A 23,998-nucleotide genomic window follows, 5' to 3' on the forward strand; every position below is an offset into this window, starting at 1 on the left:
CTTGAAAAGCGAATAACATTGCGTGCACTGAGCGGCTTGTCTTATCTAATTGGCTCACGAGAGGCGAGGAGCATGCTCAGGTGGAGAGGGATTCGATGGGGCCGAGCCACTGCACTGAATATCGATAACTGGATGAAGAGGGTGGTGCCGGCGTCTGTGATTGGTCCGCTTTCTCTTACTTAGCTTGCGGTGGCTCTTCGACAATCGCAGCGGCATGCAACGGAAGCTTAAGAATGACGCTAAAACGGATCCTCAGCAAAGAAGAGTTGGCAGAACAAGGTAATAAACGGGGCGAAAGTTCTCGAAAACGTTACACGGCCACGCAAAAAGTTTTATTTCACGCAAATAAATCCATGCTCTCCAGCAGGGGCGAGTAGCCAGTGCCGGAGCGATCGGCGGCAGCCATCTTTTATTCCTTTCGGAACGGGGCAGCCTGCGGCTATTCAGAAGAAAATTCAGTTTTGTTCGGCATATTAATGCATCTTTAACGCGCACGCGTCACTTTGCCGCGGTAAGTTTTTGCGGTTTTGTGACGTCGCGTGAGAGGCAGGTGAAGTGGGTGCAGCCCGAAAACTTTTGACCAATAGCCGAGCGGTAATGGCACAAAGATCAGAATTAACTATTTTTGTTTTGCTCGGTCAAATTATGCATAATCAGTGTGTCATCTTATATCAGAGGGGAAGCTATCGCGGTTTTCCGTGACGTCGCGTGACAGACAGGTAAAGTGGGGGTAGCGCAAAAAAGGTTTTGACCAATCGCGGTGGGCTAATTGCAGATTTAGAATAGAAAAGTTTGGAATAGTTTTACGTTATAGCGCCCCAAGCTTAATTTCCCAATGGTCTGCGCTGTAGTGAAGCCGACTTCTTGCAATATCTTGTCTCGCAGTAAAGCCAATGCTTTGTATATATTGCATGCATGTTTTTGTATTGTTTACTAAAATGATAAAATAAAAGTGAGGGAGGGTGGGAAATTACTGCAGGCTGCGCTGTAATTATTTACCGCGAGGCTACTGACACCTGAACGACGGTCACCAGAGTGCGTGATAGGTTAGCGAAAGGACTGGGATATAGAGGATGGCAGAGAGGACCTACTTATTCATTGCGAGCTTTTGCTTTTGGCCTAACTGATCTAACTTTTTTTCACGGTATGTTCTATGGTGAAGCCCACTCCTTGCAGTGCAGCCGATGCGTAGTCCCTGTGAGCAGCACTACACTGCACATCGCGTTGGCGATCCTCGTGGCTTTTGCTCCCACTTATGCTGCGTGTTTGCTTGTTCTTCCTGCCAGTTGTCCTCACGCCTACGTCGACACCAAGGAAGGTAATGGCAGTGCTTAATGTTCAAAATTTGGCTGAAATGTATGAGCACTGCTTTGCTATCTCTATCCTTAACCTAACCGACACACACACACACACACACACACACACACACACACACACACACACACACACACACACACACACACACACACACACACACACACACACACACACACACACACACACACACACACACACACACACACACACACACACGCACACACACACACACACTCTCTCACACACACACACACTTTATTCAACCTGTATTACATCATTGCTGCGTTAAAATGTTGAATCCAAGACAGCACTAACGGAACAATGTGTCCTGAAAAACGATACGTACAATCGCGCGACCAATTTATCAAATGACCACGTGTGGCACCCACAGAAAATATCTTTTGAATGCAGCCATTTTCGTACGGGCGCCACGCTAAATCCGTTAACTGTCACCCGTGTTATGTGTCCATTTCAACTTCACAACGAAATACTTACCCGTGTGCGTGTTAGGCAAGCAAAGCAACGAGAACGCCGATCAGCTTGCGGCGAGCGCTCGCAAGCTGCCTACCACACTCTAAAAACTAAGGGAGTGCCGGGCACTCTCTTTGAGGGAGTAGCTGCTTGTCCCATATTTCACTCTCTTTTCGAGAGTAGATCGACCCTCTTTGAGAGAGAGTAGGTCAACTCCTCCTGACAGAGTTTTGTTACTCCACCGCAAGGGTTTGCTAGTACTCTTCCGCAGAGTGATAATACTCTTCCCACAGGGAGTGCTAGTACTCTTCCGCAGAGTGCTAATACTCTCCCCGCAGGGTTAATAGTACACCGCCAGACCGAGTACTTCTACTCCCCCAAACAGAGTGCTTGTACTCCTTCAGAACAGAGTGCTAGTACTCTTCCCAATACCCTTTTAGCCAAGTCCTGGTCACGCATGCAGGCAGGAAATCAGATCAAATTAGGGCCGCTGATATACTGTTCCCTAGGCGGCTCCTCAGAGACAGTGGCCCAATTCCAAGCGGCTTCAGAATAGGCGTGCGCAAAGTTACGCAGGATTTTAAAGTCATTTTTTCCTGGCTATTTGCTGCCTACCGTGAGGCGTGACTGCTCTGAAGCGGCCTATGCGTATGCGTCACGAACGCCACTGAGGAGAAAAAAAAGCGAATTAACACTTAATCTGCAAATATCTTCGCAAATTTCACAATCAGGAGTCACACAATCTAATTAGAATACAATTGTCAAGGAGATCAGCTTATCAGGAATCGCAATGCTCTATACATCATGTGGATTCGAACCCGCGTACACTCGCATTTGTACAATTCAATACACACATCATAACCATTACACCACAACGCCGCCACGTACAGTCGTGTTCTTTTAGAGGTTATATATATACCAAACGTATTTGATGAATCGGCTGTGGTGGGTGGGGTTTCTCTGCAGTGTGCTGTGCTGTTGTGTACTGGAATACGTGTGCGTTTGCATCATTTCCATTCCTTGCTACGACTAACGAAGGAAGACAACGTAGACGACAACGTGAGAACTATTCACGGCTTGTCGTCACCGCAGGAAAATAACAAATATGCCGTTCAGCTCATGATCGAGTGCTTCTCCAGTCCATGTTCTCCAAAATACGCGGATACAAAGTATTGCGCCAACAATCCACGTATGTGAATTTAATTCGCGCGTATACTGGTGAGCAACTGCGACGCCAGTACCAGGCATTTCGACGTGCCTCACGCTGCCGTGTAGGCGTTCTTTTCAAGTGCATTAGTTTAGAGTTTGGTTCAGTCCGCTGTGAGCTGTTGTCCTGCATTAGCAGCGGATCGTTAGCGTTTTGAAGCGCATGCATTCCAGCATTTGGAGACTGCTTATGCCGATAGCCGCGTCAAATGCATTGGCACGCATGTTTAAACGACTAATGTGTCCACTTGTTACGCGTGCACTGCTCGTATCCTGTGGCAGTGCTCGTTCTAAAAGCTTCGAAGACCATCTACACTCATGCGTGTGTTCAATTTATATATGCACAGGATGGACTTGCCGGCTAGTTGATTGAGCATTTTAGAAGAAACAGCGCAACACAAGGACGACGCAAAAACATGCCACACCACGAAGCGCTGGTGTGGTTGATGCTTTTTCTCGTCCTTGTGTTTGCGCTGTTTCTTCTTCCACGATACACGCACACCACAGGTACGCGAAAGTTTAGGAGCATAAGTGGTTAACTCTGTTTTCCCCGTTTTCTCTCAGTGTCAATGGCACAGTGCGTTGCCCGGAATTGTGCACGCTTACCCCCATATGCAGAAATGCATCATAACTTGAAGCCCATGCTTGACTTGATCTAAACGACGCAAGTCGTGAACGCGCCAAAAGAAAGGCAGTGAGCGTCTTGGGGGACGTTCGCACCAGGCGTCGTTTATATCAAGTCAAGCATGAGCTTTGTATTAAGATACATTTCTGAATACGGGGGCTAGACATCTGCTTCTTCCAGAAAATGTCGAAGAAACGCCCGCCAAAACCAGGCACATTCGTAAACTTAACTAGGCAATACGAAGCTCCATAGAAAAAAAGAAGAGTGGTATTAAAAGCTTTCAGTATTTTTCTTTACTCCAGAATAGTTGCGCTCTCGTGGCTTTACTGTACAGAGATAGTGCAGCGTTAGCTAGAAAGCATGAATTTCCTAACTCCATGCCAAAATAAGCTTGTAAAATTATTTAGGTGCTAGAATCCAGGGTTTGTAGCGATCCTTGAAAATCCTTTATTTCTAAAATGCCATTTTCAAGGCATTGAAAACCCTTGAATTTTTAGAAGTATTGGAAAGTCCTTAAACTTGTACACTTGGCTAGACTTAGCAGACATTGCCAAGCGCTTTTTTTCCCTTCTGTGACACTCTTTCGCATGTCACAGAAAATTGTCTCTGGAGGTAATAGAAGGAAAGCGACATCCTTAAAGTTGAAATTACAAAGGAGCTGCAGATACCAGTTTTATGCACATGGAACCGGCGACAAATGTGCTTGGAGGAGCAGAAGCAGGAAGCTCAACAGTTGAGGCATTCGAAGAGTAAATTGAGAGCGACAGACACAATAAAAAGAAATTAGAAATGACTATTGCTTATTTGATGGTGAAAAAAGCTGAGGCAACAGATGACATCACATACACTGTCAAACCAAACAGTATTCAAAAACTGCAAATGTTGCAGGTCCAAGTAGTTAATTGTGCTATTGCAGAAAAACTTTGAGCGCTTTCTTGAAATGCTTCCTTGTGTGCGTTTAGTGGTGGGCGGTGAAAGGCAAATTAGCAGTCTTTCAAATGTTTGAAATCACTGAAATGTGATTTGTTTTCTTTTGTTTGCATTAAAGTTAACGGTGTTCTTGAACAAATTATTGCCTGTCCAAACTACTACACACATTGCACGAGGTCCTTGAAGTTACTGTGTCGGGGCCTCGAAAGTCCTTGAAAACCATTGAATTTTTTTCTTCAATATTGCTACGAACCCAGTAGAACAACTGTCATGGAGTAAAAAGCTTGGCTGAACAGGGGCTTATACGCAGAGCACAGGAAGACTAGAAATGCAGTAGTAGGCATGGAGGGCCCTCAAAAAAATGTGCCACATCCGCTCGTCTGCCTTATGTTTCTGCACCGACTGTCGCATTTTTAATAGAAGTGCACTTTCTGTTCTACTCCAATAAACGCAACATTACGAACTCCAGTGTGGGGCAGTCCTTCAGCCAGTGCAGAACTTTTTCTGTACATCCGAGTCAGCTCTGTCATTTTTCCAGCATTGTAGTACAAGATTTGTTAAACTGGTTTAGCAGAATATGAGCAGTATACTCTTAAATTAGCTGTTTATTTGTATGCACAAGTTCAGGTCCTCAGTTTGGTTGCATGACAAATTGCCATACCTCAATAGATACAAGAAACAATTTTATTACAGTTTAATAAAATCCAAACAGTAATAATCACAACAATATAATGACATACATTTCTTTTGGTACGTATACAGCCCATGTCTTGGCAGTGTATAAATTCAACTATACACTGCAAGTACTGTGTCCTGACCACTATTATTCACATGTGTAAAACCATCACAGCAATTCAACAAATATCACAGTAATTAGTGACATACACTTTGTAACTGCTTTACATGAGCATAATGTATACAAATGGTCCCTGTGTACCTACACATGACTAGTGCCACCTGAGTACTATTACTCACAGGTGTAAAACCAACAAAGCAGTTCTTTAAAAAATATCACAGTGCTTAGTGACGTACATGCTGTAACTCCCTTGTAGAAACTTAATACAAACACGCGAGGACACAGAAAGCTAGCAGTGGGCATACATGGGAATACCACTGCCTCAATACTAATTCACAAGTGTAAAACCAACCAAGCAGTTCTTTAAAGAATATCACAATGCTTAGTGACATACATTTTCTAACTAGCTTATATAAGCTTTATACAAACATGAGAACATACACAAAGCTAGCAGTGCACCCGCATAGAAGTGCGGCCATCTGAACACGATTATTTGCAAGTGTAAGCTCAACAGAACAGTTCGTTATAGTGACGCACATTTTGTAACTGCCTTATACAAGCTTAGTGCAAGCACAAGAATGCAGAAAAATATAAATTAAAAACTTGCTCTATGCATACACAAACAGACCAACACAAATGGTAAACACCGCTTTGAAGACAAATGTGACTGTGGCAAAGTGCAGTGCTGTGCCAGTTGAAATTGCCACCCACAAAAGTATTGAGCAATGCTTAAACCACAGGCAATAAAGTGCTGAAAGACTGCGTCTCTAACGTAACTATTTTAATTCAAATTTCTTGAATATAGGGCTCGCTTGCAGATAAGGCATCTGATCCAACTGACCTGATTTTACACCTGCTACATGCATACAATGCACTCAGATATAACTGGTGATAATAATTATAAAAGGCATTTAAAAACTTGATAGTATGATGAAGATGCATGACTAGAAAAGTTCTGTCCCCCTCGTACTTGTTAAAAAGGTGTAAGTACGACACATGTTCTTTTTTTCCTCAATTTTTGCATTAATGGACAGCCGGGAACCTCGAACCGACACAAAAAAAAGATACTGCTATGTTAATAGTGTTATGAATAATTTTTTGTGAAAGCTTTTTTACAGACAAGTTGCAGTCTCGTTTCTGGAGGTTGAGCTGTATCTTGCAAAATAACATGAAAAGTGGTCACATGGGAGCATGACACTATATCATAATGTTAGTTTCAGTTGACTCTCTTGCCCTACAAGTCGCTGCTCACTGTGGCCAGTGATGCAACAGCAGTGTCTGTGTGATTTTCATCACACTTCTGTCCTATGCCATTCTTACCAGAGTTGGCGGCACAGATACCCAAATTTCGATAGTGTTGCTTTCTCAGGTGGTTGCTTTTGATTTGCTCAATATCAGTTGGCACTTCAGCTGCATCAAACTTCTTTTTTACCTCTTCAACAACAACGTCAACAACAATCTTATGACACCTGTGTTGTCCTTCTAGTTGCCTACAAAGACCAGTCAATCTAGCAACAACACTGACAGTCTCTACTATCTTGTAATGGGGGAGAGGTGTGTCCCACCATGTGTTCCACATTGTTGTCACTATGTGGGCGGGCTGGGGAGGCAACAACTGTAATATGTCTGCATTTGCATATATTAAAGTGATGCTTGTACTGTGTTATAACACCTAACTTAGTCTTGCACTTGCTGCACAATAACACTGGCTCACAGTCGTGGTGAAAAGCTTTTGTATGTTGAGCAAATGAGTTGTATCCACTACAAAAAAAGTCAGTGATAGAACACATGTTGCTCTACCAGGCCTGGTGTGGTTCCTTCTGACACTGCTGCTGATGCTGACGCGCTGCTGCTTGCCTCGTACACTGTTGCAGCTGCAGTAGACATGGCAGTCTCTGTATCTATTGCTGCCATGTCATCTGTCATGGTAACTTCCAAGTGGTATCGGGCTCACTTCTGCAACAGAGATGTTGTTTGCCCCTTGAGGCTCTCATGATCAGGGCCAATAATTCCGTAGGCATTGTCTCCTGCATCGAAGAACCAATAAGAACAGCATGAATTAATAAACATAGCTCTAAAAAGTACGGACATCAAGACTTAACCACAAGCTTTGCACATAAGTGACCGGGCTAATGAATAATACTTGCAGGAGGAGTTACACAATTGTTTGTGTATATTACAGTAAAGCCTCATCAGAAGATATTCAAGAGGCACGGGAAACATGTCTCTCGAAACCAAAAATTTTGAGACACTGAGGAGCCAGACTAGATCACTTTATTATGCATCATCACTAAAGTATGTTTTGATATATCTGAAGGAATAAATGCTCAGGGTGGCTTAAAGGGCCCCTAAACCACTTCTCGACATTTTTTGAACATTTCAAGTAAACACGCGTATCGAAATCAGAATGCCGTCACGATCGACAAAGCCAAATGCCAGAGTGCGTAGCACTGCCGGAGCACCACAATGATGAAAGATGGAACGTCCCTGCCTTTAGTTTAATTGTGTGTGTGTGTGTGTATATGTCTCTCTCATGTTTTGAAATATATGTACATTCAGGAGTGCCTGCATGCCCTTCTCTCCTGCTCCAGTGACGAAAAGGAGAGCCTGTTTATGTACCATAGTAAAAAATTCAAAGGTTTTCGCTGTGCCCATTACATCCCTTATCATATGGATCTGTCACAATACAGAGTAGCAGTGGTCCATAATACTAGCCCATCCCAACATAATTATAAATTAACACATACCGACATGCTGCGAAACAGCTGTTGCAAAGCCGCTGGTGAAGGCAATTTCCGCAGCACTGCAGTGGGTACAGCCGAGTTCCACCTGTATAGTGACAAATCCATATGCGTGTTAGCAACTCAGTAGTTGCTGATGGTTTCATAAGCTTTACACTACACAATAAAGTAATCTAGACAACTTTGTTGGAACAAATGCACATAATTAGGACACCACTTAAACACTAACACGATTAATTGCCCCCAATCTCTCACTCACTAAGGGATAATACTACTGAAACATCGGTGGAGAGCTCAGATTAACACAGCCCATAAAGGACAAGCGTTCTTTGAGGAAAACAGCTATAACAGCGGTTAGTTTTCTCGATAATTTTATGTGGTAGCTTTGATTTAAATGTCATGCAGTACTATAAAATACGAAGTGCCGCATTTCTAGCAGCAGAAGGCGTCGTCAGGCTCATGGTACAACAGATTTTTGCACTGTTTGTCAGTGAGCCGACACATACAAAGAAAACCGAATTCACACATACATATACAGTGTCAAGTGCACTTCTCCTTCTGAAAATGCAGCCACCAGTTCCAATGTTGCTGAAAGGAAAGGTTATATAAAGTGCGAGACTGCATGGAACTGCCACTTATGACTGTAAATGTATGGTCTGCTGATTGCAGAGGTAGTCACATGCTATTTCTAGTCTCTTTTAGAAGCATTACTAAAGAATAAATTAAAATCTATTCATAAGTCACGAATTTCATGCATCCACAGTTTGGCTAAATAACCTGTGAGAAAAAGACATGTTTACCTGGAATAGCAACCTTTTTTCCTGCTGCAAAACTTTCCTTCGAATTAATGAAATAACTTTACAGCATCATAATGCGTTTCTCGCAACTACTTGCCGGCAGTGGCGAGTTAGTGTTTATATCTGACTCATTGGGCGACAATACTGCCAAACACAAATGCTTCACGAACACGAGAACACGTCCCTCGCAGAGAATAGCAACCATATATGCCTCTGTGAGACATGATCGCACCTTTGTGGTCAAAATGTACATTAGAACGACATCACCATCTCATTAAAAAAAAAAGCCTCCGTACAAGGCAGCCGCCAACTGCATAATGTGAAATTGCAACTGATGTCCACTTACTGGTGGCCTGTGTTTGAGTCACTTTTGGCAGCTGACTGGGTGCTGAGAAATGCACGTCCTGGGTTGTCCCTGCAAAACATACAGGGTTATGTCAAATGTTGAAAATATATATATGCCGGCATTTCATCAGTCGCAAAACAAACGAGTAAACTAATAAACAACTGTAATGTAAACAGAGTACACATCATAAGATAGGCTGTCAACTGTTAATGCATTACGCAAAAAACCTAATGCATAGGAAAGACTATATGTATACACACGAAGCTGACACAATTTAATTCGCTCTAGGTTTTTCCGTGCAGTATATTCAAATTATTATGTCTCGTGGTTAGAGCAAAATTAGTGTAAATTAGGAACTAAATTATCTACCCTGGAAACTTTTTTTCAATATGCACCTGTGCGCGCTTCAAACGAGTAGCGTTGTAAAATTTACGTACATGGCATTTAACATAGTTACTGAACACGGATTTCCTTTGCCCTGTGTCGTGTACAGTGAGCTACATATATCTGCCCCCCCCCCCCCCCTTTTTTGTACTAGCCATACTGCGTGCGACTGCACCTATACGCACGTCAATAAACCTCACGACACAGAAATAAAAAAAGCGCCAATCACCCATGCCTGCATGTTGTAGTGGGCCTAACCTAACCAAGCATGGGCTGTTGCTTTTTATAGTAAACACAGGCACCGTGCTCATTGCAAGTATGTATCATGTCGCTAAGCAAATATGCAATTTCATTGTACCACTATTTTTTTATCACATGGATATATCTGTTGAGAGGCAAGACAAAAAGCAGTCACTTCTCAGAACTAATCAGCTTTCTTAAAACACATTTTTAACTTTTCAATGACACTTGCTGCTATGTGTTTGTCTCCAGAGAGCATACTTGATTTGACTTTCCAATCAGAGACATTACATAAATATACCATGTTAAGATGACTGCCTGGAGCACGTGAGAATTTTCATCTTCGTGTAACATACTGCATCTTGATTTTGTTGACATTTGGTCAAATGGTACACCCAATATACCCACATACTAGTTTTCTTGTCCAAATAACATGCCAATGTATTTTGATTTTTCGGCATTGGCTCCTCTGCACTACGTGAAGTCGCGCTGCACTGGCTCTTTCACATCCTCGTGTCCTTGCAGCTGCCTTCTTGCGTTATATAAAGCGGGTGCCTGAAAAATATCGTATGCAAAAGTCAACACAAGGACATGGTGCAAAACAACATCAAGACAGTCAAGACAATGGCAATAAAAAAGTCTTAGCTCTTAGTCTTCCTAGTGAAATGCATGCAAAACATCCAAATGACTGCAACAGTCAACTGCTAAACTAACTTCAATTTTTAGATTTAAGCAAAAAAACAAACCACAGTTCATCCTTGTTTTTCATGAATATTAGAATACTCCTGCTAATGAATAGAATATTGGTCATTTTCAGACGTCATAGGTCTGTCATGAGTCTGGTGTATCGCAAACACCACTTGTGACACATCCTAAGCACGTGCCCAGTGTGCCCCCCCACCCCCCCGCACCATGCCTGGTTGTGCCACTGCTGAAGCCATAATTTGAGGATTATAGCTGCAAACATGATGCTCAGTAGGGATGAAAATATTGTCCTTCAGCTCAATGGATATATGGATGTGCCTATAAAAAAGGGCAACAAGGCTTGTTATGGCAAGCTTACCCACATTTCAATACTAACAAGTTCACTGCGGCCTGCATCTAAGCTTACTAAAAGGCATGAACTTATTTTCATGCATGAGGTGCGCAGTGGAGTTCATTTTTGACAGACCCGACTACTGCTGCAGTTTGAAATCTAGCATTTTAGATTCTTGTAGGCATGTAAAAGTTGCAGTTAAACCGCAGTTATTAGTTTATTACACCATCCTATTGTTCTGTGTACGACAGAATGGTAACACGGAATTAAAGCAACATTTTATTTTGATATTTTATTTCTCTACTAAAGATATTCAAGCGATAAACACATCATAATCTGCCATGCTATAGCAAAATGCACACATTACGCTTGTAACACCCAGAGCAAGGCTGATTTAGCTGTTCATATGACATAACTCTGACACGCCAACTCATATTAGCAAATGCACAGGTATGTCCAAAACAATAAGCGTATGCAAAGCGCCCCTGCAATTGTAATTCCACACAGCAGCCGTTATATTCGATGCCGATGCGTAACTAGCTGCTCGACAATTCACCGAGTTCGTAGACATAAGCATCCTTTCAGTTTCGCACCGTGCACGAAAACCGCAACAGGAGACAAAACCAGACCTATAATCACACCATTTCAACATGAGCAAAAACAGTTCAGTCTTAGGGATAAACACTGTGAGAGCGATTTAGTGCGCGACGGCGACGAGCGACAAAACGGGCTGTCGCTTGAACAGATGGCTCGGTTCTGGAAATCTAGAAATCGTCGCTCGTCGCCCAGAAGTGCTATGAGCGACTAGCCAATAGCGCGAAGCCGGAACTGGATGTACATACATCGCTCAAATACTACCGATTGTCGCGCGGAACGAGCAAATGATTCAATTTTTATACGTGCAAGGATAAGAACGTACTGCAAGACCTCCGGAAATATTTTATGCTACTTTTTATAGTAAAATACATCAACGTAAATTACTAAAGCACCCGTCACGCGTGACTGCAGCCCTCATGCCGGCAACACCGGGGAGGCGTCGCTCAAAATCGTCGCTCGCACGGAGTACGACTTGTAGGCGACGAGCGAACGCGACAGCCATCTCCGTCGCGTCGCTTGTAGCTGCCGCGCGCAAGATCGCTTATATGGGGTTTATACTTTTTTCATCATAAAACATGGATTCCTCATGCGTTTTCAGTAAGTTCAAGATAACGCGCCCAACTGACCTCTTGCAGCATGCAGCTGAATGCCTGCGGCAAAGTTTCTAACTAGCACTGGTGCTGCACGTAACTTCAGTGGTCGCAGATTCCCCCTGCGCGAGACACCGTCAAGCGCGCGGTTTATTTATAAAAAAAAAGCATGCTGCCAGCAAAATGACGGCTTCTGTTATGTGATTCCTTAGTTCAACAGCGTTCCGTACATAGTAGACTGCCAAACTGAATAAATTCAAACACGCAAAACGCACGCTAATCACGCTCCGCATAGGCTCGGAATCACGGGCTGGTGAACTAACCATTTTAAGCGTCCTCTCGCCTGGCGTCTTATTGAACATACCATAGTTCTGGCAGCGTTTGCGATTTTTAAAGCTCTTACTGACAACGGCAAAGTGATAAAATCACATGCAGTTATCGCGACGACTGGCTTTTTCGATTGAGATCAAGAGACAGCGCGTACGCCTAGTCCTTTGTCAATCGCGTCGGCTAAGCGCAGCGACAACTTCCTGGCGATAGCATGACATATACGGAGAATGTGCACCTAAGTCAGAATTCACTTACCGTGGAGGATTTGTTGTTATATCCAAGGCACGACGAACGACTGTCGTGTTTTCGTGGCGACGCGAGATGGCTGCCACACGATCTCCCTCGGCTGGCCTTTGCTCGCTGGATGGAACTACTTTCTCCGGTGTTGTGTTGTTCCGCGATCTTGAGCGCGCGCGCGCGCGGTGGAGCCACTCCGAGTGAAAAAGTAGAGCGCTCGCTACGCGTTCCTTTGAACTGCGGCGGCCTGTTCTCTTAGAAGCAAAACGATGTGTTCTTTGCTCAGCGTGCACGAATGATACATTGCCATGTTCGGGGCCAGCCACCTACAGTTGAAGCAGAAGATTACGCTACGTTTTGTTTTCTATTGCCGCAAGAGTCTCTCTTTTCTATTGTCGCAAGAGTCTTTTCACTCTCTCTCTCTGAAGGGGAGAGTGAAAAGCACATTTCACTCTCTCCTTGGTGACAGAGTGAACAATGCATTTCACTCTCCTCGACATTTTGCGAGAGTAAAACGACGCTTTGAAGAGTGAACCGGCAGCTTCACTCCTGCGATACCCTTCCTAGTTTTTAGAGTGCATGCGACGCCAACTAAGCACTCAGACCGCGTATCGAGCGTGGAGAAGCTGCCCGCGTTCGCCGCATGGATTAATTCGCGGGGTCGCTACAGTTGACGTGTTGGATGAGTGTGTACTCCAGGTGAATTTCTGTCGTTGAGGCAATATATAGATGCATTGCTCGCAAAAATTCATGTCTGCACTATTCAATAAACGGATATAAGGGTGCTAACTTTTGAACGAACCACTTTGCAGATAGGAATGTTTTATGCATTTTGCCAACGTCAGTGGAACCGCTTTTATCTCGCTGCAGCAGCTAGTCAAGAAGCGACGATATAGCTATGAGTTCTGTTACATAGTTACGACACGCGTGCCGTGTCTTACCGTATACGACAGCACGCCGTTCGAAGGTTGGAACATGAATCTTTATTGCTTCCGTCTAGGAGCGTATATATACGAAACAGAGAGGGGGAAAGGGGAAAGGAAGAACAAGGGAAGGATATCAAACGATAAACGCACGTGCCGTCAGCGCTTGCAAGGCAGTCTGATTGCGGCTGACGTCACTTTACAACAAGTTTCTTATTGTGCATCGCTTCACTTGAGAAGGTAGTACACAACATATGTGCGGTCCCATGGCCAAAGGCTAGTACGGGTACAGAAATACATCTGCGAAACTGTCAGTTCAATTATACAGAGAATTCTGAAATAGGAGTTAATTACGAGGAGATACAAAAGCATGTCGCCCAATAGCGAAGAAAAAGAGAAAAAGAATATGTTGCAGAGAGAGAGAGAGAGAGAGAGAAGCAGTTCTTTATGAAGAAGGGAAAGGATGGCACTGTCTTCTGTATCCCTGAGAGAGCATGGGTCAGCACAGGCTTTGCGGTGAGGCTCTTCAGACGATAAGCACGTCTACAATGTTATAGAAGAATTACACAGGAATCGTTCAAATCAAAAAACAAACACCGATCACTTCAGGAAGCAGAAAATATTGGTTAAAAGTAGTACTTTTTCAGTTATGTTAACACCTTCTGTGAGATCCGAATTTTATGCGAGATTCCCTACTTTAGTTACGATAAACACTAAGAGACGTTTGCAATATGTATTTTATTGGCTCGAGATCTAAATTATCAAAAGTTCATTTCCTAGTGGAACTTTGTGGAGTGTAGATTAATAAAACACGAAATGACTCGTTGTTTGTTTTAACGTTATTAGCGCAAGTGGTTCACTTCAACTACCGTAAAGGATCAGGCGATAAAGCTTAACTTGGGGGAACAGGGGCTTACTTGGTTCGTAACATCGCGAGAAATAGCGAAAAGAAAAAATGCCGCGACGATCAGCGCAGCTAAAGTGTGCTAGAGCGCAGCCGTTGTGAGGCGTACCTGCTAGCATTGAAAATGCGTTCGCCCAAAACCGAAACCGGAACTGTGGTTCAGGTATTATAGCCGGTAGCTTAGCGCGCTACAGTCGATTCGTCCGCTTGGCTCTATGGGAGCGTCCGCGTTTGTTGAATTTATTTCTCTGTGGTGTCATACTCGGGTGAGTACATCTACCGCGCTAAGCACTACGAAAGAAAAAGCTTCGGCATGGTAACTGTAAGGCCAGAAACGAGCATGAAAAAAAAAAAAAAAGAAAGAAATAGAAATTGAGAGCCTCCCTTCTAATTACTCCTTGCGGCGTAGCAGCGCCTAAGCCAACCGTAAAAAGTCGCAAAGAAGCCTAAAGGAGCACGGCTTCTTTCATCGGCCTCGGTAGTGCAGTGGCTACGCCGTTCCCCTGCGGTACCAGAAGGTCCTAGGTTCGAATCTTGACCGCATTGCACTGGGTTCCGAATGCAAAAAGATTACCTTGCATGTTGAATATGCTGTGAAAATACATCCACTACGAAACCTTTGAAAGGCCGGTTACGGCTAAGCCTGCGGATTATTTTTTTAAGCAAAAAGAAAGCGCTCGTATATATCAGCATGGTGCCGCGCGAGCGTCTCTCGTTGGTATTTCGCAGGACCGTGGTTCGAATCCTAAAAAAACCTGCGAGCTTCTCTTCTAATATATGTAGGTTTTTTTTTTCAATTAATAAACGTCTTTCACTATATGTCTTCTAATTTCACACGGTGTACTTTATTAAAAAGTGTTATTTTAATGAAACCTAATTTTTTGTATATACAGACACGCCCTCTGGCGTTTTGATGATACCGTCTGTCTGACGTACTGTAACTACCTTTGTTTAAAGGCACGCTAAAGACAAACATTAAAATGAGTTTAGACGAGTAAAGCATTGGTTAGAAACTATATTTGATTCAATTTCGCGGTGATAGGTTGAATTATTAGAAGAGAAAATGGAATTCTAATTTAATATTACTTCGGATTTCGCACCGTCAGGCCATACATGAGTGTGACGTCACAAATTTCAAATTATCCCTTTGCTATATAAGCCCTTCTGGTTCATCAAAAGGTCGTAACGTATGCCGAGTTCACTCTTTGTTTGGCTCCATCGGAATGCGATATAGTCCATAATTACCGATGGAAAATTAACTAAGCCCAAGCACATACCAACAGAAAGTGATGACGTCACTACGAGCTGGCTCGTGCACCACACTCATCCTTCGTTTTTCCGTGTTTTCTCGCTTATAGGCTACCTTTCACACAAATGATGTTTTTTTCTTCTTTATTTTATTGCGAAAGGCTAATTTACTAACAAAACTCAAATTGTTTGCGCGCAATATAGTGTTTTTAATACGGACTCGGGGCGCGTTTGCGAGCGTTTATGTGCGCTTTCTTTGCTTCTACGTCATAATGACAGTAATTAATACGCTTTACTAATTAAAAATTATGGCGTCTTACGTGCCAAAACCACTTTCTGATTCTGAGGCACGCCGTAGTGGAGGACTTCGGAAATTTCGACGACCTGGGGTTCTTTAACGTGCACCTAAATCTAAGTACACGGGTGTTTTTGCATTTCGCCCCCATCGAAATGCGGCCGCCGTGGCCGGGATTCGATCCCGCGACCTTCTGCTCAGCAGCCTAACACCATAGCCACTGAGCAACCACGGCGGGTCTTTACTAGTTCACCCCAACCGAAATGTCTTCAGGAATGCTATTCCCAGCATATGAAACGCGAGGTTTCACGTTTCATATGCGTGATGTTTCACGTGTCATTTAAACCGTGGCGTTAGCGCAGTGGTGATTTCGCTGCGCTGCTGGGCGTAAGGTCTCGGGTTCGATCCCGGTTGCGGACGCTGCTCCCCGGTGGGGGCGGTATGCAAGAACGCTCGTGTTTGCCATGCGTTAATCTGGGGACCTCCACTACGGGTGCGCATTATAACCGAATACTGGTGCGGCACGTAAAATCCGCGGAGTAACTTTTTTTTTTGTTTTTTGAGTAAGCTTACCGGAAGTTGGGTTTGCTTGACAACATCCGTCCCCTCTGTTTGCAAATGGCGTTCTTACAGCGGAAGGCGACGGTCCGCAACCTTACCTTCAGGGATGTAAGCACTTTATTTTTGTGTGTGTGTTCAGCTGTGTTTTACGAGAACACAAATCGGCGGCATCAGCGCAAGACGAAACGAGCATTAGAAAAGCTGCGGATTCCAGCCGGCGTTTGTGTAAGGACCCAGGCACTACCGGCCATGGGCGGCACCAGATTGCCGACGTCGAGTACCGTTCGAATGTTTTTCCCCATTCTATTTTTGTGGTGTCTCACTTCTTAAATTGCAGTTGCTAAGCTTTGCCATTTGGTAATCTACCGGACGCAGGAATATGAGCTCGAAGCATTCGGCGCCTGTTAGTATTGGGGCGTTCTGAGGTTGCAAACATTCGTAAATTTTATGAATGTACTGCGTGTGAATACTCAGATAAAGGCGGAGGACTATTAAAACGACTGTGTAGTGAAATGACTGCAAGAGAGGCAGTGCGTTAGTAAAAAAATATTTAGAAAGACGCTTAGTGTATTTGTCGGGAAAATATTGTTCGCTGCCTTATTTCCGTGTTACTCGGCAACGTCTGCCTCAGATTCGTAATAATAAGAAAAGAAAGATGAAACGGGGTTTCTGAAAAAAGTAATTATTACTAGTTACGTTTCGCAGAAGTGATGGAAACTCTACACAATCAGTGTTGATACATTAAGTGCAGTGTAATGCAAAGCAGTGGCAGTATATTCTGTGTGGAATAACTTGTTCATTTAGTTCAACTAGAGAAACTGAATTTGAGAAAGAAAGAGATGTATTTCATATTACGAGATATAATAACCTTATTGACTTAAAATTGGCAAGACGCGAGCAGTTTTCGTGAGTTCCGGTTTCTTGAATCCATTATGCTTCGGGTATCCTCAATGGCGACGTTGGTATAACTTTAACTAAATATGTAGTGCAACTACGTACGGCAACATAACTAAGAAGGCCTGTGCTTTCAGTTCTGCTGGTAATCGCAAGGTAACGCGCCCGCTAAATAATCACAGGTGCCACAAGATTGTTTCCCTCTATCTTTCTATCGCAATTTCTTTCTGAAAACGGCAGGTTGGGCGACTTCGTAGGCTACCATCGTTCAAATCAGTGTCTTCATTTCTTTGGCGCTGTTTGAGTTCGGCAACTTCTTCGCATTGGGACGTTGCCCTCGCCGCAACAGCGGGCGATGTAGCCAGCGCTGATATCACGGCTTGCTTTGACCTCGGTTGCCATGTTGACCTTTGTCGGTGCATGTGGGGGCGTGCAAGAGTGCGTACCTGATTTTGTGAACAGCTTTAGCTTCTGACGTCACGCCGCAGTTCGAGCCACTTTTTCGAAAGGACCGCATAGTAACCGAAAGAATGCTGGCTTCTCATTTTTGTAGGACAATAAATACCGTGGCTCGTGGTTCGGACGAAGCTGGGACGGACAGCCGGGCCAAGCTACGTTTTCCCCAGCAGACAAGGTGAGAACAATTCTAGCAACTGTTGTGAAATAATTACGCGCAATCAACATTTCGCGTGCAGCAGCTAGCCCAAGTGCCTCGTACTCCTGTTTTGCTGTAAAACTTTCTTTTTTCCTGCTCGCGAAGTAGTCTTATCAACCATTAGATATAAATCCGTACAGTTGCCAGTCCAGTGCAGCGCGCCACTGAATTTGATGTCGGCGTGTTGAAAAAATAAGTTCATTCCTATCGCGTTTTCTGATTGCGGCCATTTCCTCGTGCTTGGACGTTGCGTTTGCTGCAGTACCAAGCGAGGTAGCCGCCACTGATTACGCGGCTTGCTTTCGCGTTCGTAGCCATTTCGACGTTCATTAGTGCACGTGACTGAGCGCAGGAGTACTCATCTGTTTTCGTGAATAATTTTAGCTTTAGCCGTCTGGCCGCAGCCTTTTCGAGGGCACCACAATGTGACTGAAAGAATGCTCGCTGCTCGTGCATGCAGGATTTACCCGTCGCTCATGGTTCGCACAACAACGGGGGGACGAACAGCTGGGCCGAGTTCCGTTTCCCAGGAGACGAGGTGCACGCAATCTTTTCTGTTGCTTTGAATTTGGGTAATTGCCCTCAATGAACGTTTGTGTTTAGCAGCTAAGCGATGTGTACCTTCGGTTGATTTTTGCTATAGAGATGAAACAGGTTTTTTTTTTGTAATTTAATCACTACCTTGTAGATCAGCCTTTTTTGTTGCAAGTGGCTGTAGGTCACCGAAGCATCCATTTTTTCGTTTTGCAAGACGCTTCCGTATTACAACGAGCACTCGGGTGGATGCGCGCCGAAGCAAGCCCTAACCGTATGTGCAATATTTCGCAGCGTCAGCATTAGCAACACGTGCGTACATCGGTTGCTGTCACGACAAGAATCAAGTCTTCCAACTTCAGCAAGAAATCAACCGCCGTGCTGAGTCGACCCAAGGGCCTGTGCTGTGCAGCGTCCACTGGACTGGGAGGCTATGTAATCTGGTGCCTCGTCTTCAACTATTCCTTACAGCGAGGGATCCGATTGAAAGCGCATCGAAGCAACCACTGGGTACCCGTATCTGCAATATTTCGCAGGTGTGTAAATTTTTTTTTCTATCCTAACTGTAAAACTCGGATGGCTCGCTGTCCAAGTGAGTGAAAAGCAGCCGGACAGTATAAAATAGCTGTTCAAGCAATTCACTGCCATGAATGTGAATTTGAAGGAACTCGACGATTTAAAACAGTGTCGCGCATGTCAATGAAACTTCTGAAAACCTTCGGGTGACTAAACAAGGACTGGATGATTTAGAACAAAGCATGCTACTTTAAATGCAGAAAAGGAACGGTACAGTCGCTGGCCACCACACAGAAAGAACTTGCCGAAATAAAGCAATACGCAAGGAAAAATTAGAGATAAATGAAATCCCACGGAACGAGAACGAATCGCTGGTGGAAGTGGTTAGCAATATTGTAGAAGACATAGTAGGGGTCAGTACTGTATCGTTAGACATGGAGATGGTTCATCGTGTGCCAACAAGAAAAAAAGCAATAGCAACGTCGTCGTGAGGATGATATCGCCAACAAAGCGTGACACCCTGTTTATCACCGCAAAGGAAAAGCGTTTTATGGCCAACAAAATAGCATTCTCTGAAAGTGATGCAGTGTTTCATCAACTAGCACCTTTGTCCCGAAAACAAAGCTCTGCTAGCTATGGCCACTGAAAAAAAAAAAAGGCAAGAACTTGAAATCTGTGCAGGTAGTTCAGTGAAAAATTTTTGCAAGGAAGCCAGGAAAATTCGAGAGCTACTCACATTGCAACAATAGACGACCTTGCGAAAATTTTATGACAGACTTGTACGTGTTGTATCTGACGTTACATTCATTTTGTGTATTTCGCCCCACGAACAATTCTGCTTGGGTTCTCACTAGCTTCATATCCTGCATTGTAACATCAGAAGCTTGCCCAGAAATACTGATTCATTATTGTCCTTACAGGTGCGGTTTAAATGTTGGTACAACATCGTAGCTCTATCAGAAACTTGGTTAAAAGGACGCGAATTTTTAAACATGCCTAGTTACAACTTTATGTCCCTCCCAATGATTCTTGAACGTAGAGGTGGTGCTGCGGCACTGTACCCGTCATCGAAACTAAAATATAAGAAACTGGATGCCTCGGAGTCGAGTTCCGCTAAATACGAGACGGTTTTTGTAGAACCCGAACACATGCTTATAATTGGAGTGATACACAGGCCGCCAGACTCAAAACGTCAGCCATTCTTAGGTAAACTTGAAAGAACCGTAGGAAATCTTGTCAACACATGTAGGTGCCACTTTCGTGGATTTTCTCAATCATTTAATGACTACTTTGTTGATATGGGCACTACGGAAAAATAGAACCAGAGCGCCCATGATTCTGAGTTTGTTTCAATTTTACCTACGTCTCAAATAAACACATTTGTTTCCTCTGAAATAGCAGCGCAAATCATAGATACAGTAAAGATTGTGCCATCAAATATGGCCGCGGGACATGATGGTCTACCTGTAAGCTTGTCGATGCCGTTTTTGAGTGCTTTGAGTCCAGTGCTTGCAAACTTTTTCAATGAATCCGCTCTATCAAGCACATATCCTGACCAGCACAAAATCGGAAGAGTGGTAACAATATACCAAGCACATAGCCCAAACGACTTAGCGAACCATAGTACAATAACTATTTTGTCATACATTATTACGCTCTTCGAAAGGCCGATATCAAAGCGCACCACAAGCTGTCTTTAAAAATACCGCACTCTTTCAAGCGCACAACACGGTTTCCGAGCTGGCGTCCTGCTCTCCTTTTTAGTTTCGCACCTCGACGTGGCACATCGCAACATGTAACCCACGCGACTATTTGCCACGCGCTCGCCTATTCCCTTTCCTAAAGATTACGATTGTACGTACTACAAACTACAGATAAGGTCTGCGTCGTTCGTTCTGCTCGGGATGCAGAAGTTTGTGTTCATGCAGAAGCTAAAAAGTCGCAGGTGGGAAAACTTTGTTCCCCCCCTCTCTCTTTCTGTCAATCGAAATTTTTTCATCAAAACGGCAAGTTAGCTGCGATGGTAGGCTAACACAGTTCAAATCAGCGTGTGATCGTTCGTTTCGCGCCATTTTATTTCGGCGAGTTCGCTGCACTTCAGTGTTGCCTTGGTCTCAATGGTCTCGATAGAAAGCGATGTAGGCTGCATTGATATCACGGCTTACTTCGCCTACTTGGATCTTCGGTGCCATTTTGCCATATGTCTGTGCATGTGGCTGCGTGCAATAGCAACCATCTGCTTTCGTGAATAGCACGTGTTTCTGGCGTCACGCCGCAACTCACGTCGCTTTTTTCGAAAGGACCAGAGTGACTGAAAGAATTCTGGCTGCTCATTGTTGTAGGAGTCTCCCGTGGCTCGTGGTTCGAACAAAGGAGGGACGGACAGCCGGGCCAAGCTTCGTTTCCCAGCAGACTAGGTGAGACCAATACTTGCAACTGTTTTGAGATAATTCCGCACGGGCGACATTTCGCGCAGCAGCTGTGCAAAGTGCCTTGCACTCATTTGTTTTTGTTGTTGCTACAAGTGGTTTTTTTTCCTGCTCGCGCAGTAGGCTTATCAACCATTAAATGAAATCCATACCATTGCCAGTCCAGTGCAGCACGTCACTGAAGTTGACGTCGAGTTGTCAAAAAGAAAAAAAAAAAGAATTCGTTCCTGTCATGCTGTGTAACTTAGCCCATTTCCTCGTGCTTAAAGTTGCTTTTGCCGCAGTAGCGGGCGAGGTAGCCGGCACTGATAACGCGGCTTGCTTTCGCGTTGGCTGCCATTTTGCCGTTCATTGGTGCACGTGACGGAGCGCAAGTGGATTTATCTGTTTTCGTGAATAATTTTTGCTTAATAAAACGAAAATCAGACATCCGCCCGTTTGTAGCAATTAATAAATAGGAGACCCCTACGGGTTCCTCGAAAGAAAGGCCTCACATTTGAAGAAAAATTAGTCCTGGTCCGGGACCCGAACCCAGGACCACCGCCTTTCCGGGGCAGCCGCTCTACCATCTGAGCTAACTATGCGGTTAGCAGATGGCAGGGCGAAGTCAAATTTGTCGACAACACGAAGCAAAGGCAAGAGTTTGACGTAAAGTGAAATTACGTAAAAAAACTTCTCTTCACCTTGCGGATTTCCGCAGAACTTTTACGTCATAATTTTTGCTTGTGCCGTGTGGCCGCAGCCTTGCCGAAGGCCCCACAATTTGACTGAAAGAACGATGGCTGCTCGTGCATGCAGGACTTCCCCGACGCTCCTGGTTCGAACAACGGACGGGGGAACGAACAGCCCGGCCGTGTTCTGCTTCCCAAGGGACAAGGTGAGCTCAAAGCTTTGAAGTGGTTTAAAGTGAAGTAATTGCGCTGAATGAACTTCTCATGCAGCAAGCTATGCGATATGTACCTTATGCTGATTTTTGCTGGAAAACGCGTTCTTTTTTCCTCCTCGTGTTATAGGCGCATCACCGTTCGACAAATGCACTACAGCTACCTTTCGGTGCAGGACGTCGACGAATTTGATGTCAGCGTGTTTAAAACATAACCTGTTCGCTACATATTCCGAAACGCTATTCTAAACTTGCTAAAAGTGCATTTAAGGCTGTAATGCGGTGATTTGGGCTTGTTGGTATGACATCGTGAGGCTTATAGCGCGTGAAAAGACAAGGACGAAAAGCAGACGTGATACACATTTAAGGACTATTGCCGGTATCTTTACGTTTTGTCGTGTACTTTGCTGGTTTCTGTAGTGGCATCATCGGTGGAAAACTTGCCGAATACGGGATTCGCTCGGAACGAAAAATTGTGCAGAAAGATAAACTTTATGCAGATCTAAGACACATGCTGGGCTGTATTTGAAACCAACCTTTACGATAAAGTTTTATGCAACGGTGACACGTACAATTGTATGATTTCATCCTATGCAACGAGTAAATTCACGCAATGTTTGCGCGGAGCTTTCATTTCGGGCCCTTTCTTATGGCTCGTGCCACGCCATTCAAATGCTATTCTCAAATGCAAACACCAAATCAGGTGGATGCACAGTGTAACACATCAGCGTAGCAATGTCACGAGTATGAAGCCGATGTGTGATACTTCTCGAGGGAAGAGCACTGATCACAGGTCATTGAATGCGAGTTTTCTGCATTTGGAACTAGGAGATATTTGTAATCACGTGTACTCGGAATATATTCGAGGCAGTTATGATCTTGAAAGAAAGCGCGGCTTAGCAGCTCTACGTAGACGGTCACAGACGACCATGTATAGACGCGATCTTGTTGAGCGTGAACACGGGAGCACGTGGCTTTCCATACTGCTAGCGCAGTTTAGCGCCGAGAAGCAGTGCGCGTTCATCACGCATCATTGGGTCACGGAAGCACGTGAATGTCGTCTACGGCACGCGTACTGCAATATGGGAGCCGTGCGCTTAGAGAGCGGGTACAATGTTGACATTGCAATTACGTTCCACACGATGCATGAACAAACTTGAAACGATGTTATGTTTTGCCGACGTTCGCAAGATAATTTGTTCTGTAGCTAGTTTGTTGCATGTGTACATGTATATTTATACATATACACACACATTCATATTACCACATTGATCAGAGCAGTTGTTGAACCTCAGCATGGCCCGTGTTCCTTAAGAAGAGAGGCGGGACATAGTAAAACTTTTGCTCACGGGAAATCTTCAGTGCTCCATCGGTGCCCTGGTGAGAGGCCGCTATATACTGTCAATAGGATTATCCAAGCATTCACCAAGGAAAGCCGCATTTCCAACGCCCTACATTGGCGTCGACCAAGTGCAACGACGGACTAAGAGGACGCACTTATGGTAGATGCAGT

General features: G+C 44.2%; 2 long non-coding RNA genes across 2 annotated transcripts; one reads left to right on the forward strand and one right to left on the reverse strand.

Annotated features, from left to right (window-relative positions):
• Window positions 1-5,211: 5,211 nt before the first annotated feature.
• LOC140214135 (uncharacterized) lies at window positions 5,212-8,154 on the reverse strand. Its single transcript, XR_011891082.1, has 2 exons — window positions 8,093-8,154; window positions 5,212-7,372 (listed from the first exon to the last, which is right to left on the reverse strand). It is a non-coding gene; the product is annotated as an uncharacterized lncRNA (long non-coding RNA).
• Window positions 8,155-18,021: 9,867 nt separating this feature from the next.
• On the forward strand, window positions 18,022-22,480 carry LOC140214028 (uncharacterized). The gene is made up of 4 exons (XR_011890938.1): window positions 18,022-18,102; window positions 18,584-19,193; window positions 21,516-21,590; window positions 22,401-22,480. It is a non-coding gene; the product is annotated as an uncharacterized lncRNA (long non-coding RNA).
• Window positions 22,481-23,998: the final 1,518 nt, after the last annotated feature.

Source organism: Dermacentor andersoni, chromosome 11, assembly GCF_023375885.2.
Source record: "Dermacentor andersoni chromosome 11, qqDerAnde1_hic_scaffold, whole genome shotgun sequence".
NCBI lineage: Eukaryota > Metazoa > Arthropoda > Arachnida > Ixodida > Ixodidae > Dermacentor > Dermacentor andersoni.